Here is a 16,763-nt window from a genome sequence, read left to right as displayed (position 1 = left end):
ACAGGGACAAATATATTAATCTCTGGATTTACTGAGAGCCACACCAAGAGATTTTACAGCTGTACAACCCCAGGTCTTTAAACAGTTCATTTTAAAAGTTCACAAAAGCTGTAGGCCCAGACAAGACATTCAGGACGCTATCTCAAAATGAGAATTCCAAGGTCTTTAAATGAGAAACAGCGAACAAAAATGTATCCACGTATAGACTAGTACCACGGAGCCCAGAACTGAGTGTAAGGGTATTATCACGCATAATTCAGGAGCAACGTCGCTCCCTTCGGCTACGGGTAACTGTGGAAGCAGAACTCGAGGCGCCACTGCCAACGTCTTCACCGCGCAGGCTCTCCTCTCTCCGGAGCAAGGCGCTCTGTCGGCGTTAGTCGTGTTATACGCAGGTACGCACACGCACGCAGCCTCACGGGGGATTAGCTGGAGTCCTGGCTATGTTCACATCTGCCCAAACTCCTCTGCCGCCTCCAATCTCAGACGTTGTCCTTCCAGAAGACACGCTTCAGCCAAACACAAGAGGTTTGGCTCTACGCAGGGAGAACTGGGAGAAACCGTAGAGCCTTTGACAGACACGAGATGAAGCTAGATGATACAACCAGTTCTCTTGGCTATTAAATTTGTTCTAAATAAATAAATCTAATTCTCAGTACATCACAGAGGAAATTGCACTCATGTGTTTTGTTTATGAATCATCACTACCCACCCAATAAACTAGCATTCCTAGCTCATTTACATAAAAATAATTAAATCTACTATGTAAAAGCCTTTTTAAAATGTACAGCGTATTGTTTTCCAAAACCAATTACACTCCAGTGTAGTGCTGCAGCTACTGGAACGACGTAACAGCAATATCCAAACACCGCTCGACACATCCCACAGTCCTGCTGAAAACGCTGCAGCAGCCTACCCAGAGGGTCTCTCAAGAATAGCAATGTAACTGAACTGCTAAGAGGATTTTTTTCTTGAAAGCTTGTAAGATTGCAAAGGTATTTCCATTTGGCCTCTCATTTCTACTAGGAAACACTATTCAAAATGAGAGAAACAATTTATTTGGTGGGGGAAAGTGAGATAGGTTTCTGAAGGGATTTTCAATTATTTCCAGAGCTTGGAACTCAGCTCTCTGAACCATCGCGCCCGAATCCGTCCCCGCGAAGCTGGCCGGAGGGTCACCTGGCGGAGACCCAGGCCGACGGGATGGACGGGGGGCTGAGCAAAAGCCGGCTCAGGCGGCAGCCGGCGAGTCGAACCCACTCGCGACCGCGGCTACGGCCAGCGCATCCCTTCCCGCTTCTGCATGCCACGTTTGCAACTATTTCTCTTGGGCGAAAGCGTTACTAACGCTGGCTTTCGCCATCTGAGACGAGACCAGCCTCACGTCCCCCAGGCCGGGGTTCAGGACTATGGGCAAGCGGCGGAGCATGCCGGCCGTCCCTGGGCGGCCTAGCCCCGAGAGCAGGCAGCCGCCCCGCGCTGCCACCACGCGCTCCTGGGCGAAGGGCGGGGGGTAACGGCGGTCGAAAAGCCGTAAATGGTTCGACAACCAGCTACCTCCAAAGCCCCTTCTCTCCTCCTCTCTCAGCAGTAAAAAAACCTCAGACAAGGTGGTAACAATTAAATCACCCTGCCAAACTTTAAACCGGCGGATGCACCTAGCCTTTATATCCATACCGCTTCACTGAAGAATAAATACAAATAAAAGAGACAAGGAAATATGGCAGGACGACAGCATTTATATGTAAAACACTTAAAGGTAGATGTAATGCTCCTAGGCTGCTGCTGAAGCACTGGTATACTGCACTTTTAACAGCTCCAAAGGAAATTATTCATTCAACACTGTAACGCTGAGCACTTCCAGGGCCCAACCCTGAGAAACCTTTACTCAAGGAAAAAGCGGTGAGAGCAATGGTGATTCACGGATATAAGAACTTTGTCACACGCTTTGCTGGACCAAGATTATGGTTACGGAAAAATACGAACCATCAAACTGTGCAGCTTGAAAAAGTGAGGGGCAGAGCCCATCCTGTTTGGCTCTTTCTACTCTGCAGTGCATTTTATTTTCTTTAAAACTGTTGATCAAAACAGAGAGCCACAGTTAAAATGGCAAGAAATCAAATGAACCTTTTGAGAGCAATGTTCACCGGGCTGCATATTCTGCATATCCTATGCTTTGTTGCGTATATGGTGCAAACAAAACTCCACAGATTAAAAACAAGAAAAGCACCAAATAACCAGAATATATATGGAGTGCAAAGCAGATAGAGCATTGCTGGCATGCTACAATGCACATATCTTGTCATGTTGTAATTTTAATCAATAAACTATAGAGATGTTTCAGGACCCCTTTGGCAGCTGTTTGACAGGCAAAGATTTGCAAATTGGCCAGGCTGTGCAGGCTGTGGAAGCGAGGAACAACTTCACTAAAACATCAGAAAGTTTAATGAACCGGTAATCCAAGTTTGCCAGGTGCACTGTATTTTTGTGCCCCTAAGGACTTCAGAGCATTTTCTAATATTCAAGAGTTACTTTTCAAATAATCATACCTCTGGATAAAACGTTTTCTTTTAAACCAGGCAAAAAGAGGAGACCTCACTGAGAACTATGACCAAAACAGTCATAGTTAACAACCTTAAAAGTCTCAGCTTGCCTTTTAAGGTTTCGCTAAGTATGTTCCCTAGAAACTCCTTCCCACGCGACTTAAGTATTATACATTCATAAAATTATCTTACACGGACTAGCACTTTTGAATAGGTACTACAGAAGCTTTCACACCTAAAGGTAACATTCCTGTGAGAAACCACAAATGTCTGAAAAACAGGAAAAGATAATATCAACTCTTTTTTCCAGAGAATTATGCTAAGTGAACTTCAATTTTTTAAAGTAAATAATGTTAAGAATGTTACAACTAACTTCCCCTAAAATATTTAGGGAAATGTGATTAAGACAAAGGACCAAGACTTGGCTTTTTTCTTTAATTTAATTCTACTGTCTTCAATTATTAATTCTGCTGTCTCATTCATTACTGACTATATCAGCTAAGTCTTTTATTCCCACCTGGGAACTAATAAATTAGAAGAAATTCAGGATCAACCACACTGTATTTTCTTCACTTAATTCTTCCTCCTGTAGATAAAAAATTCTACAGTAATTTCTATAGGATTCTCTCTATATAGAATATATACTGAGGATTTCTCTAGAATGTCAGTAACCATAAACGGTTACTAAATCAAAAAGCAGTATTTTACACTCTGATGAGCAGGTGTCAGGAACAAGACAAAGTAAAGGACGGAGGAGAATCTGGCCAAACTCTACACCACTAATAAATTTGCTACTGGTAAACTCAAAACGCTTATGAGCATCCTTAGACTAATTTTTCAGAACATATCTACTCTGCAACATAAACAGCTGTGGGTTTAAGCTCTTTTAGAAAAGGCAAGCAGATGGGCAGTGTAAAAATCAAGGTGTGTGTGCCATTTTCTCTAACCTGGTAGTTCCCTTTGCATTGGTAGCAGCAGACTGCAGTGCTGCGTGTTGCACAGGTTTTCACTCTGCTGCCCTTAAACATGAGCCACAGGTCCGACATCCGTTAAATCACTGCAAGAGGATGAAGCCGACCTATGGCGCATCCAGGGAGCGGGAGGGAGGACACGCGGGCAATCAAGGGCTGCGAAGTTTGACCGGTAAAGCGACACTGCTACAGGTACACTGACACATGCTTCTGACACAGATGCACCAAGATATATATGCACATATATATACCAAGATATATGTACACATACACCTATCCTGTTGCTAGCACAGTTTATATCCTTTTCCCTAATGCAAAGACTACGCTGGCAAAAATATTCTTTCTAGACAAAAACCGTGCTCACCCTAAAACATTGTTCAATATAAAGATGTCACTGGAAAAACACAGCACCGTTGTACAGGCAAAACTTGGTGGAACGCGTAGCGTCAGGGGCATGTGCAATGACTTGGCATCTGCAAACGCGCCGATGGCCTTGCGTGGGTTCCTTGCGTACGCCTGTAGTACACCTCCACCCAAACGTCACCGGCGCAGTTCCATGCAGACTTACAAAAGGTAATGTTAATTCTGCTACACTAAATACTAACCAATGTGTGTAGGCACAAACACAAAATCCCCTAACTGCATCAACCCCGACAGCTGCACGGGGGGAAATCCACACCAAATCAGTGCTGTCTCACTTGCCCGTCATCACGGCGAGCTGCTGCCAGTGAGCAGGCAACTTGAATTCTCCTAAAGCTGGCATAAATGCTATAGATTGTATTATTTGTCACATAACACTAGAGTGGCATATATTCTGCCTATCCTAGGCATTTATTCACACTAGCACAGCAGAGGCATAAGCTTATGTATTTACTGAAGAGTCTAGACCTTAGTTTTACAAAGCAGAAAAAACACCTTGTTTTTGTAGTATCTCTAGTTCTGATGAAAGTACAAACTCTAGGTCCTCAGAGATTTCTCATGTTTTAAAAATCATTAGAAACACAGCCACTCCTTATCTATGAAAGGGATATATGTCCAAAGGGATATAGTTAGGTAATAAAACCTGACAGGAAACCACACTGATTCCACAAATCACGACTCTTTAGTAACACCACCATGAGGCTTATTCCTTTGCTTTTTGTTTTAATAATACAATTATGTCATTCAGTAAAGCGAGGATGACTGGGGGATGAAGGATGCTAAATTTCCTGATATTCTCCATCTGGAGAGCTGGATACAAAGCCTGATTATGCCGAGTGAAAAAGACCTCAGTGGTTTTGTCTCGGCCTCCCTCAGAGCTCATCAGAAAACACTTCAGCATGATTTGGCAGTCCTTGCCCAGGAGACCGTCAGCACTGAAGCAGCGGCGCGGGCCGCGTGAGTATTCAGGGACGCCCGGAGAGAGGCTTGGTAACGCTCCCACGTACAGCAGATCCCGTCACACCTCCCGAGCCCCCGCGCCGGGCGCCGTACCCACGTCTAGGCTCGGCTGCAGCACCGCAGAGCAGCCCGGCTCGGCCTGGGCACCACGTTTCGCGGGCTTGGGGCTGCTTTGCGCAGCAACACGAACGACAGACGCAGGTCAGACTTCTCTGCACGGCCACACCGATTTCGGGCCATCTCACACACACACACGTCATTTGTCACGATGGCTAAAAACACTGTTAGCAATTCATTTCTCAGGTAATTTTTATACACATACTGTAAACTTTTTTTGCATAGTGTCAACTGGCCTTTCAAAGTCAAGCACAAAAACAGTAAAAAAAGCAAACCACATCAGCATAGCCTGAATTTTCACAAATGTTTAAAACCTTTGACACTGCAACTACACGCTCTGAAATGTGAGCATGAAGGCACTTTCCACCAGCATCTAGAAGCAGAGGGGGCACGCTGCTGACTTGGGATCGCTACAGAAGGGAGAACAAAAGCACTCGTGGCCTTAGAAGAAGATTTTTCTTCTGCTGCAGCCCCGGCTGCAACCCTTCGAGCCAGGGAAGGAGGGGCACGGGCCCCCAGCAGCGGCAGCGAGCGGGGACCAGCGCCTAGCAGATGGGCTGGGTGAAGCCGAGGGAAAAAACAGGAGACATCTCCATTCAGCGTACAGACCCATGGGGGGAAGCGGGTTTGGGAGGGGTGATGGCAGAGGGATTAATCTCAGGAAAATGTGATCTCACCGCGAGCAGCCGAGGCACGAAGAGGCGATGCCCCATTCCCAGGAGCTCCAGCACCCGGCACGCGTACTCGTTCACCAGCTTGCTCCTCTCGTCATGCATGTCCTGCGACTTTTTGACAGGTGGTGCAAGCTTGGCGGCGGGGGTTTTGCAAGGCACCCCTTCTTCCATGAGCAGTAAATAATAAGGATCCAGAGTGAGGAGAACAGGCTTTTCACCACAATTTCAAAAAGTGCAACGTTAGCAAAGCCAGCCTCAGAGCTCGGAAATGGGCTCGGATGGCTGCTACGGCAACGGACGATCGTCTCAGAAAGAGCAAAGCATCTTTGCTAAGAATCGAGGAAAAATATGATCCGCTGCGCTGGCTCCGCCAGAGTCCGAAGGAGATTTAAAAAACAAACCGAAGAAAACATGGATCTCAACTCTATCTAAAAAGCAGGAAAATGGCAGAAAAGGAGCGCAGGAGAGCTCTACGGGGAGCAAAGCAGCGGCGAGCTTTCAGGGCCCGGCGTGCCGGCAGACGCGCGGGCGAGCAGACAGCAGCAGCAGCGAGAGCGATAAAGCCGGGGCAGTTGTGAGGCTGCAAAGAGAAAAGGATGAGCTCATGGCGAGCTCCGCTGCGTGACGAGCGCGGCGGCCGCCGCTGCCTCTCGCCGTGCATCAGCAATGAGGGGCTGGGAGGAGGGGGCAGGGAGCGGGGGGCTGAGCGTGCAGCGCCCGTCTCGGGGGAGAATGCCGTAATGAGAAGCCAATAGTGAGCGGCTGGACGGAGGCGCTCCCCCTCCCCGGCTACCTGCCATCGATCCGGCTGTGACAGCTTGCGCTGTTGCATCCCCAGCTCACAGATGTGGGTGAACTGCACCCGCTAACGTTTGATGCCCAGGAAGAAAGCAGCCTGCCCAGCGATATCATGACTCCCATGCAACGAAATAACGCGGGGGGGACGGGGCCCAGCCCCGAGGGGCGCGGGGAGGGCAGGAGCCCCCAGCCCTCCCGCGGGCGGGCTGCAGCGCGGAGGCGCCGGGCTGCTGCCCAAAAGATGCAGCCCGCATTCGCGCGGCTTGCGCGGGCTCGAATTAAATAATTTAAATAATGATAATTTCCCGCACCGCATTCTCAAGAGGCATTTCTAAATCTGGAGGTGATCGGCGGGGAGGGAATGATTTCGGCACATACCTTCAAATCGATTTGAGAAATTCTCGGCAAATTTGTAAGGGAAATGCTCTGATGTCACATCTGACATTGCCTTGCATTTCGCCGGTGCAAGGAACAGGCCAGGGGGCCTCTGCCATCTGCTTAAGGATAACGTAGTAGGTTTTACTTCATTTCATAGGTCTGTGTTTTAGAAAGCATCTTTTTTTAATGCTGCTTTGCTTTTGAACTGCCTAATCATAAAATGGGCTCTACAACAGAACAATACGTGCTAGTTTGGAGACTAAAATAGTGTTTCCATCAAATCAGACAGTGATGTTCCACATCTATCTAACACGCAGAAAGGTAATAATCTGAAATATTACAAGGACCTCTACAGATCTACAACATATTAATTGCAAACACTTCTGCAAATACAGATTTAACAATAAAAATTATTTGTCCAATGTCAGAGAAAATCACATTTAGTTAAAATGATACTGATGTAAAGTGAAAATCAGTAGCACAGGGTCATTAAGCTGAAATAACAAACACACATGAGTAGTCAGAACACAAAAATAATTTTAATTTACAGTGAACAAGCTTAGATTAATACTGCAAAAAGAAGAGAAAAATAAAAAAGGTTAATTTCATCCAGGCTCATACACCATTCATACTCGACTCTTTTTAAATATAAATAAATGTTATTGGATGGGAAAAGAACTTTAAATGGAAATTATTGGCAAAAAGAGCCCCATCCTCGCAGGTCACCTTGACTCACAGCGACACATGAAGCAAGTGGGAAAATGATTAAAGCAGAAATAGCAGAAGTCATAGGTCAAAGATGACAGATGATGCCAACGAGCCCTTAACAATTTATACTGCAGTGATGTGGGATTTCAGACAACTAAAACACCTGCACATTTTGTGCTGTATAAATAAGCTTTTTAATACAAGTAGCCTTCTAAAAGCTGATGTAAGTATCTCAGTCCGTGAAAAAGTATTTTGCAGAGGAAAAATCTTCCATAAGCACTGGTCTATAGAGCAGGATTGTGAAGAGGTGGAGGCGAGAGCATTTCTGTCTAGGCTGAATTTAGGAATATTTACTGAGATCCTTTTAAAAAGAATTTTTTTTTTAAATGAAAAAGAAACCATGGCCATCACATTTCTCATTTTGGATTAAGACTGTAGCGAAGACCGTGATGGGAACGCTCCTACTCTTCTAGAACGCCCCAGTGCCATGAATGCTCCTGCCCGTGGTTTCAGACCAGCTACAATATTAAAATTGCTCTGCAAAAAGAGTCTTCTTTGTAATTTTTCTGAATTTTTATAGTGTTTACATCCAACACATGGATGCCAATAAGCATGATATTCTAGAAGCATTAGGTTCTCTTGTCAACATGCAAATGAAAATATTACTCAAAATACTGAAAAGAAAGGAAATGAGAGCATTATACTATGTGCATTGGGAAGCAAGAAAGTCACAGGACTGACTGGAAGCAGAGGCGAACGGGCAGAGCCGCTGGGGACTTCAACACAGTCACAACTCGTGGGTAAAACAAACACAAAAGAGGACAGATAATTCAGAAGACTGCCCATTTAAAAAGACTTAAATTCTTCTCCTTGTGTAGATCAAACTTCAATAAGCTAGTAGCTAACTTTTCCTTGCAGAAATGCAGGGTTTCTTTCACTTTGGAATAAGGTCTGGGCTTACAAAAAGTGAAATGAAGCGATTATTTATAAAGTCTTTAACTCTAGAAAGTTACAGTAGGATCCAACAGTTGGAAGCTAAAACGGAACAAATTCAGGCTAGAAACAAGGTGCGAATTTTTAGGAAAGAGGAAAAATAACTACAGGACTAGCTTCCCAAGAGAGGCGGTCTAATAGCATCATGACAATTTCTACATGAGGCCTGGATGCCTTGTTTAAAAAGAGGTCCTCCAAAACCCGGAACGTTCTGAGCCTTGGCGAGGGAACCCCACCAGGAACCAAAGTCCAGCGCTCGGTGGTTTGCAGGAGCTCCTAAGAGATCCCGTCACAACGGTCACGTCTCACCTTTCATTTTACAAAGACTTTTTGGGTCTTTTGGTTTTTTTTCGGTGAGTCTCTTCTTTGAGGGAGACTAGAACGGGGAAGAACAGAGAAAAACTAGCAGTGCGTAGCAAATATTATGCCAGTTCTTCACACAGAGCATGACAGTTAACTGTCACTCAGATCTGCAGTTTGAGACTTTTCACACTCCCTACCATTCGTACGCACGTGTACATTGTAATTGAATACGATATCTTACTTTCATTCATGTCTGATCAGGAATTCAGATTTTTCTGTCATGAAGACTTCACGACTCTAACCCACACCTTTATCAGCAGTAGATTATTGTCCTGTATTCTTCAAAAAGGGCTGACTCCAGTCAGCTCCAAACTCAAAATGGGCTAGAAGGCAACGACTTGCACACTCGATAGAAGGGGTAAACACATAAAACACACAGCATTAGTGCCTGTTTGCCAGGTGAAGGACTACCTGTTTTTCAAGTGCAGTTAAATTCCTTGTTTCTGCCCTTGGGCCTTCCTGTCCACAAAACCGCTGCTTCACTCAGGCTGCGTTGCCACCGTTAAGGTCACCAAGGGCACAGGCAGCTGCGGTCCACCGCACCCAGAAGAAGGGGCTACCGGCAAAACGCTCCCTGCGCAAGTCGGACCACACAGCCTGACTCGAAACTGCCCACATTTTCTGAGCTCGGTACCAAGACACCAAGGATCTTTATGCTGAGTCATTTACAAATCTCTGTATTTTAAAATATGTCAAAGCAGATATGACTCCCTTTTTACAGATTATAAATATATAAACACTGAGAAAATATCTGGGGAGGGCTCAGGGGATTCCAAGGAAGATTATGGGTTTCTCTCTGAGGTAATTAGTATTTTGTGACAGCTGAAGTAGGAGCTTTGTGCTTCTCGGACTGTTTCCTATGGGGAAAAATTATGTGCCATCATGATCACTGCAGCTTTTTCTTGAATATTTTGCCAGGAATGCAAAATGCCTGAAGAAAACTGTGTGATGTTTTAGGTGGTCACGCTAGATTAGTTCTCAGGTAGCAGGGTTCCCACTTGCATATTTAACAAGGCACGGCAATTTGCTGTAACAAACTGGCACCTTGCCCACCCTGTGTAATTTTAAAATTACGACCCTAAGTGAGCACCACAGATTTCTTTCTCCTTTTCTCCTTTCTTTGCCTACCCACCTTCTCCCTGCGCAAGCAGCGTAAGCTTTCTCTGTCTTCCCTCTGCTCCCGTCTTTCCTGCAAAAGCGTCACTAGTCTTGCGGGGAAAACCCACACAAATTATATCATGCTCACACAAGAGCATCACCTCTTCCCTTATCAGAAATCACTATGCCCTTTCTGTTCTTCAGGTCTAATCGCAACTGTGTAATCTGAATTTAGTTATGTTTACATCTTTAACATTATTAGAGAGAACATGACAAAACAATATTTTCCCAGTGGATTCCATCAGGGATCTGTGCTGGGGTCCATGCTGGCAAACTGGCTCTTAAGTGGCTTGGAAATGCGGACGAATGGTGAGGTGACAATGTTTGCACACACTACTAAATTGTTCAGGGTTTTAAAGGCAAGAGCTGACAGTAAAGAACTGCAGAAGGACTGTAAGAGAATGAATGAATGGGCAATAGTATGGTAAAAGAAAGTCAATGTAGATAAACATAAATTTATGCATATAGGGAAAAAGCAATCTCATTTTTACATATTAATGATAGACTCTGAGCTGACAATTACTATACAGGAATGAATCTTGGGAGTTATCATGGACAGTCCTATGAAAATGTCAGCTCAGTGCTCAGCAGAGGTCAACAAAATAAATCAAACGTTAGGAGTTAATAGGAAAGGAATACAGAACTAAACAGAAGGGGCCATTATTCTACAGTATAACTTTCATCTTGAATATTACATGTGACTTTGGTCATTCCATCTCAAAAAGGAAATAATAGAGATAGAAGAGGTACAGAGAGAGATGACAAGGTTCAGCAGAGGCTTCCAAATGAGGACAAAAAATAAACAGACGAAGAGTATTAAGTTCGGAAAATAACGGTTGATGAAGGATATGGTAGATGTATAAAATTATGAATGGTCTGGAGAAAGTGAAAAGATATGAACTGTTCAAAATCCCTTTCAACACAAGAACGAGGAGCCTCACATGAAACTAGCAGTTTTCAAAGCAAACAAACTGAGGTGGGTCTTCACACAACCCATAATTAAGCTGAGAAAAACACTGTGGTTGCTAAAGCTTACGTGTGTTAAGAAGTCACTGAACAAACTCATGGAAGAACAATCCCTCAGGGGTTATTAAACAGAAAACGCACCACTTCTTTCTCAGGGAGTGCCTGAGACACACTGTTGCAGAGAAAAACGGTATAATTGCTCTGTTCTTATAGTCTTCCCTATCTATCGTTGGCAACATTGGCTCAATACAAACATTAGAAGAATGATCTGTGAGCTTCTTAAAAAGTGAATTTCTTGTCCTCTGCCTAGTGGAGAAGACCTTGAAAACAGAACAGCTGATACCGATCGATAGCACCAAAGAGTTAGGATCCACTTCTGTACCAAAGGCTTCAGCACTGATCCTGTGCGACCATCTACCTAGAGAAGCTAAAATGAACTTAGCATGAATATACAGGGCAACAGCTATTTTAACCTAGCTTCTAATGTGGACACTTCTGTTTTATTTTAAGAAGAGCTTCTTGAAGATTTAGCTTAATGCACTTAAAAAGTGGACTAAACCGGATTATTTTAAAATCAAAAAAAAATTTAGGTTGTCAAGGAATTCTGTATGACATTTCATCCAACCTTCTGCTTAAAGCAGTGCTAATTTCAAAATTTCAGGCTCCTCATGACATTGCACATGCATAGTAAGGGCATATGCAGAACTGGAATGAAATAGCTATTTTATGTCTTGAACCCAAGGCCTAAGCCCAGTTGCCTACACTCTGAATGCATTTTTGACATAATATGAATCACTTCCTAATAGCTCTCAAATAGTTACAGTAATTGTCATAATTTCATCCCTGCCTGAAAGACAATTCACATTTTTTAAATTATCTGTGCTGGCAATGTGCAAGTTTTATCTAAAATAAGCACCTGTCTAGTTTTCATTGACATTCTCGGAAGTTTACCTGGCAGGTTATAAAAAATATCAGTATCTTATTTCAAGAAGACATGGAAATCTCTGTTGCACAACTTCTCTGTTCCTCTTCTGCTGCTTGCTTTCATATGAGTGAAAAAATTTATGCAGTAAGTTGTTGTTATGACTTGCACCCTTTGGCTTCTTCCTTGACAAGTAAGAGGCTGCAATGTTCAAAGAGGTTTAAAGTAGGTAGATTTTTTGTTTGTTTTCTTCAAAGACCACTTTTTAAACACTAGTGCCCCAGGCAAGAAAGTGGCAAGTGATATTTCAGCAGAGGGTATGTGTTGGGTGATAAAAGGAGGCATGATCTTAAGGGATGTCATTTTGGTTCACACTAGCTCCCTGTGCCACATAGCTCCCTGAAGAAATCGGCAAAACTTACTCATGAACAACAGTATCTGAGACACACACACATGTATTACTGCTCTGGCTCTCTTTGGGCTTGCCTGCTTCTCATGAGCATAAATTTTGGAGCTATACCTTCAACACAGAACAAAATTTCACACCTGATTTTAAAGTACTGGGCTGGTGCAAGTAGCAATTCAGGAGATAAAAGACGAATAGCATCTGAGACAGAACAGGTCAAATGTCTATCCAAAGAAGACAGCATCTTGTGAAAAAAAAATGCTACAATTTGCAACACTTTCATTGAGAAGTGAAATGTAAATGTATTCAGATGCATAGCACAATTTTATTCCAGACTTCGACCCTTACAAAAATCTGTATCTAAAGTGGTGAAACAGTAGGTGCAGATCCTCTGGTTAGCCATGAATATCGTTCCATACAAACGTAAGAGACAAACACAGTGCTCATTGTTATCAGATAAAGTTGATTTTCAAGAAATAAGAAAATACAGTATCAATACAGAAGACATTCTGGGGACCTCTCAGAGATCCCATCATTACACCCTACAAGATTAATACAGATGTGAGCAGATGCAGAAGAAAACTACTAAGACTATCAAGAACCCAAGAATATTGGTTTATTTAGTAAAGAATATCATTATTATCTATAAATACTCCAAGATGATGACCACCACTGCGAGTGTGTCTGGAAGGGGACTATTTAAGCTAAAAGACGATACTGATGTAAGAGCAGGGGAGTGTAAAATGATCATTAATAAATTTAGACTGGAATAAGAGCAAGAGCCTTCCCACAGCAATATTGCTGCTGCTATTAGCTTATAAAATGGATGCCATGTCACATAGTGGCATGCAATAACACAGGAGAGGCATTTCTTTAGCCCAGGAGGTCCATGTACTAAGTGAAATAACGATATGAAATAATGCTTCTAATGCATGGTAACTTTGAATTTTTTTTTAACTGAGAAGCTTCTGTATCAGCTGCTTAAATTAACTGTACCATCTGCCATGCCTGCCATCGCAACTGGTATTCTCTCTAATCTGTTGAACACACACTGACACAAACAGGCTTGAGACTGAAAGGTGACAACAGAAATAACTAAGATAAATAACTGTCTTGTTTGCTTAACATGCAGTTATCACTTGATACCATGCCGTGAGAAGGACTTTTAGAATTCATCACCACCGTTAGAAATGCTGCTCACATTAGCCTAAGCATAGTGTTTTTCAGAAAATGCACGTACTGACGTGAATCTCTGTAAGATAATAACGGTATGCATTGGTTGGGAAATAGAAGCAGTAACAACATACTTTACTATTTCTCACAATCTTCTAACCATTTCAATCTGAATATCACATACTTTACTTATCAAAACTCTGGCTTTCCTCTGCCGTTAAGCAATATGTTTTCAACAGTTAGGCAGATGAAAAAGCCGTTTCAACAACCTAGATCTCAAGGGTTGCTATGAATCATGATCTGTGAGTAGATTATCTCCATAAAGAAATTTTGGGTTGGACCTATTTTAAACACCCATGGTAAATTCTTACATTTCCATTAATTCTTTCCTTCCTTTGCAGTAACTTCACCTAGAGCCTTATTTCTGCACACTCTCATACTTTAATACTTTTGCTAATTCTAAAATAAAGCTTGCATTTAATTTTTCTTTCTAAGGTAAAAAGATCAGAAACAGAAGTTTAAGGCAGTAATTATTGAAATGTCCAAATATGAAACAAAGGTTATTGTCACTGTTAACTTTTTCTTACCATATGCAAAGACTTTCACATTTATAGCTTGTAATTTTCAAGGAAGAAAAAAAAGAACTACTTGGTGACGAAGGGGATCCACAAGTATCCTGGCACTAAAATGGTATATTTCCCATCACTCGGAATTAACAGTCTTAATAAATAGGGAAGTCTTTTTACAATTATCAGCACAGTGGTGTTTGGTCAGCTGCGTTTTCTCGGAGTAGCTGCCTTTTCAACACGGGGATCCGTTCTGCGCTCTGCTCCGTGCTGCGCAGAAGAGGAGAGGTGAGCAGCCCTCAGCCCATCACTTCAGCTTACTACATGCCAATGCAGGGACCGCTTCCACCCCACACACCTAAATGAGTGACGGCAAATTGTCAAATGCTGCCACCGGCTGGACAAAATGACAGACGTGCGCACTGAGGAGTACACAAAAAGCAATGACTGCTGAAGGACATGCCTAAGCAAGCATAATATTTGGATACTATAGAAAAAAGACTGTATTTTTCCTTAAAATGCAATTCTGCAGTAAGAAATCAGACTAATGCCCTATTACATCCGATAGTCTCCATAGACAAAGTACTTGAATGAACAAGCTGTTCACTGTTACAAATGTGTATTCCAAAGGTGGGAGATGGAAACAGAAAGGATTCCCCCGCTCTCTTAAACATATTTTTATTTTCAGAAGGGTACTACATCCAGATGCCTTGGGCAATTGGTCACAGAAGTAGTACTGGCATTTCAAAACTGACAACCGTTCGGTTTGAATATAAGCAGCTGGTTGTAACAGTGAGAAACTGCAGAGAGCTGAAAGGGAGTTCAGAACAAGAGTTTCAATTCTGTTGCTATTCAGCACGGGATCGTGAGGCGCACACTTCCCAAGGAAGTGAGGAAAAATGGCATTTACCCAGTAAAGACTCAACTATTCTGGTGAAGAATGATTCCCCCTCCAAAGTAAAAAAATCCAAAAGATTGTGGATAAAACCCCCCTAGCTCTGTTTCAGCCCTTAGGGGTTGTTCTCCCCAGCTTCAGAATCAGCGAGAACTGAAGTCCTCCCCAACAGGTTTTAAAGTTGCTGTTCTGAAGCAGGCACATTCAGTGCCTGTAATTTAAAAAGACCAATAAACTAAAGCCACTTCGTTTCTAATGATGAAAAGAGATTACGAATACATCTGAATAGCAAAAATTTATTCCAGGCCTCGGAGTACAAAACTGTCTTCCTCCGTGATAGATCAGCAAGTCTGTTGAAAGTAAATCACAGAGCTAATGCGATTGCAGCTCCTCGCTGGGACCACTATGGAAGTGTGCTCTTCTGGAATAATGGAAAAGATCCATCCTTTTTTAAACTCACAGGTGGTTCTAATTTAAAATCTCATCTGATTCAGCTATATTTCCTTTGCACTTGTTTTTGCCTATAATACAGAAATATTTTCTCAAGATAACACCTCCCTTACCATTCAGAGCCTAGTACTGCCAATTCATACAGATACATCATACTGCATAAACATAAGAAGAATTGCTATGAGCAGAATTAAAAACAACTCTTAAAACTCTGAAACTTATAAGAAAATAGTGACAAAATACTTTCTTGAATTTTCCTCTTCTGGAACAACCGAAGAGAAATGTTCAATTAGAAAAGCAGTATGTTGTGAAATATATATGTAAAATGAAAGAAAAACAGAGCACTTTCTATTAAAAGAAACTTAGGCTGGTGATTCAACACAAAAAAAGTCCTTACTTGCAATATGATATCTCTGAGTTAAGGAATATAGTTCTTTCCAACCCTTATCATGTTTTTTTAAAAAGTTGTTCCCGTTGCTAACATTAGTTCGACTGTTGCCACTACTGCAGTAGGACTCCCGAGGAATACAGACCGCTGGGTGCAACCCCATGGACTGAAAGCTGTACTGTGTAACTAAACTCAGGCTGTTGCTGTCCCCTCTCCCAAAAACCTTACCAGTCACTTGCAGCACCGTGCAAGCACTCCTCCCTCCTCCTTTCTTCTTCCTCAGTTTTAAGACCCGTAAGCCAGTATCTCCACCTGCTTCCAGCACCAGTTCTCACTGCTTGGCAGCACTACCTATCGTGCCATAACCTGCTACATTTCCCATTAGCCATCCTCGCCTTAAAAAAGAGAAGATGAACAAGTCCCCAGAGCTGCAAACAGGACAAAATGGGCAGAAAAGGACTGTCCCCAGCGCACAGCTCCACCGCTAGCTGCCCGGCCTTCCTGGGAAACGATGAGGCACTGGGAAAACGCACTGCAGGACTAGTAACAGCCAAATGAGAGGCGGGCATGGCCAAGTCATAGACACTACAGTGCGAGCAGGGCCAGGCAGTACTACCCTGAGCTTTTGCCTACCTCGTTTGATGGGAATATCCCTTGAATTTGAAGGCAGAGTTTCGAATCCCATGCCGCGCGCCTGCATGTAGGCTGCATTCGAATTAGCGCCAGCTCGTGACGGATAATGTAAATGAACTTTGAGCTATGCCACTGGCATCTAAAAGGCCAAGGGTTTACCCCTGGTTTAGGTGAACTCCCTTGTATCTAAGCCTAAGATGGAAGTTACCCACATTACAAAACACTTCTAATTCCTCTCTTAATATCACAAATGCATTTGGTATCTAATGACATCCAGTCAT

The 16,763-nt window shown here is 43.1% G+C and overlaps 1 protein-coding gene across 9 annotated transcripts in view; it reads right to left on the bottom strand.

Moving 5' to 3' along the window:
• RABGAP1L (RAB GTPase activating protein 1 like) overlaps nt 1-16,763 on the bottom strand; it is a 263,348-nt gene that overhangs the window by 59,612 nt on the left and 186,973 nt on the right. The window lies entirely within an intron of this gene.

This window comes from Dromaius novaehollandiae, chromosome 8 (assembly GCF_036370855.1).
Source record: "Dromaius novaehollandiae isolate bDroNov1 chromosome 8, bDroNov1.hap1, whole genome shotgun sequence".
Lineage (NCBI taxonomy): Eukaryota > Metazoa > Chordata > Aves > Casuariiformes > Dromaiidae > Dromaius > Dromaius novaehollandiae.
The sequence above is the reverse complement of the archived record's forward strand: the minus strand, read 5'-3'. Positions and strand labels throughout refer to the sequence as shown.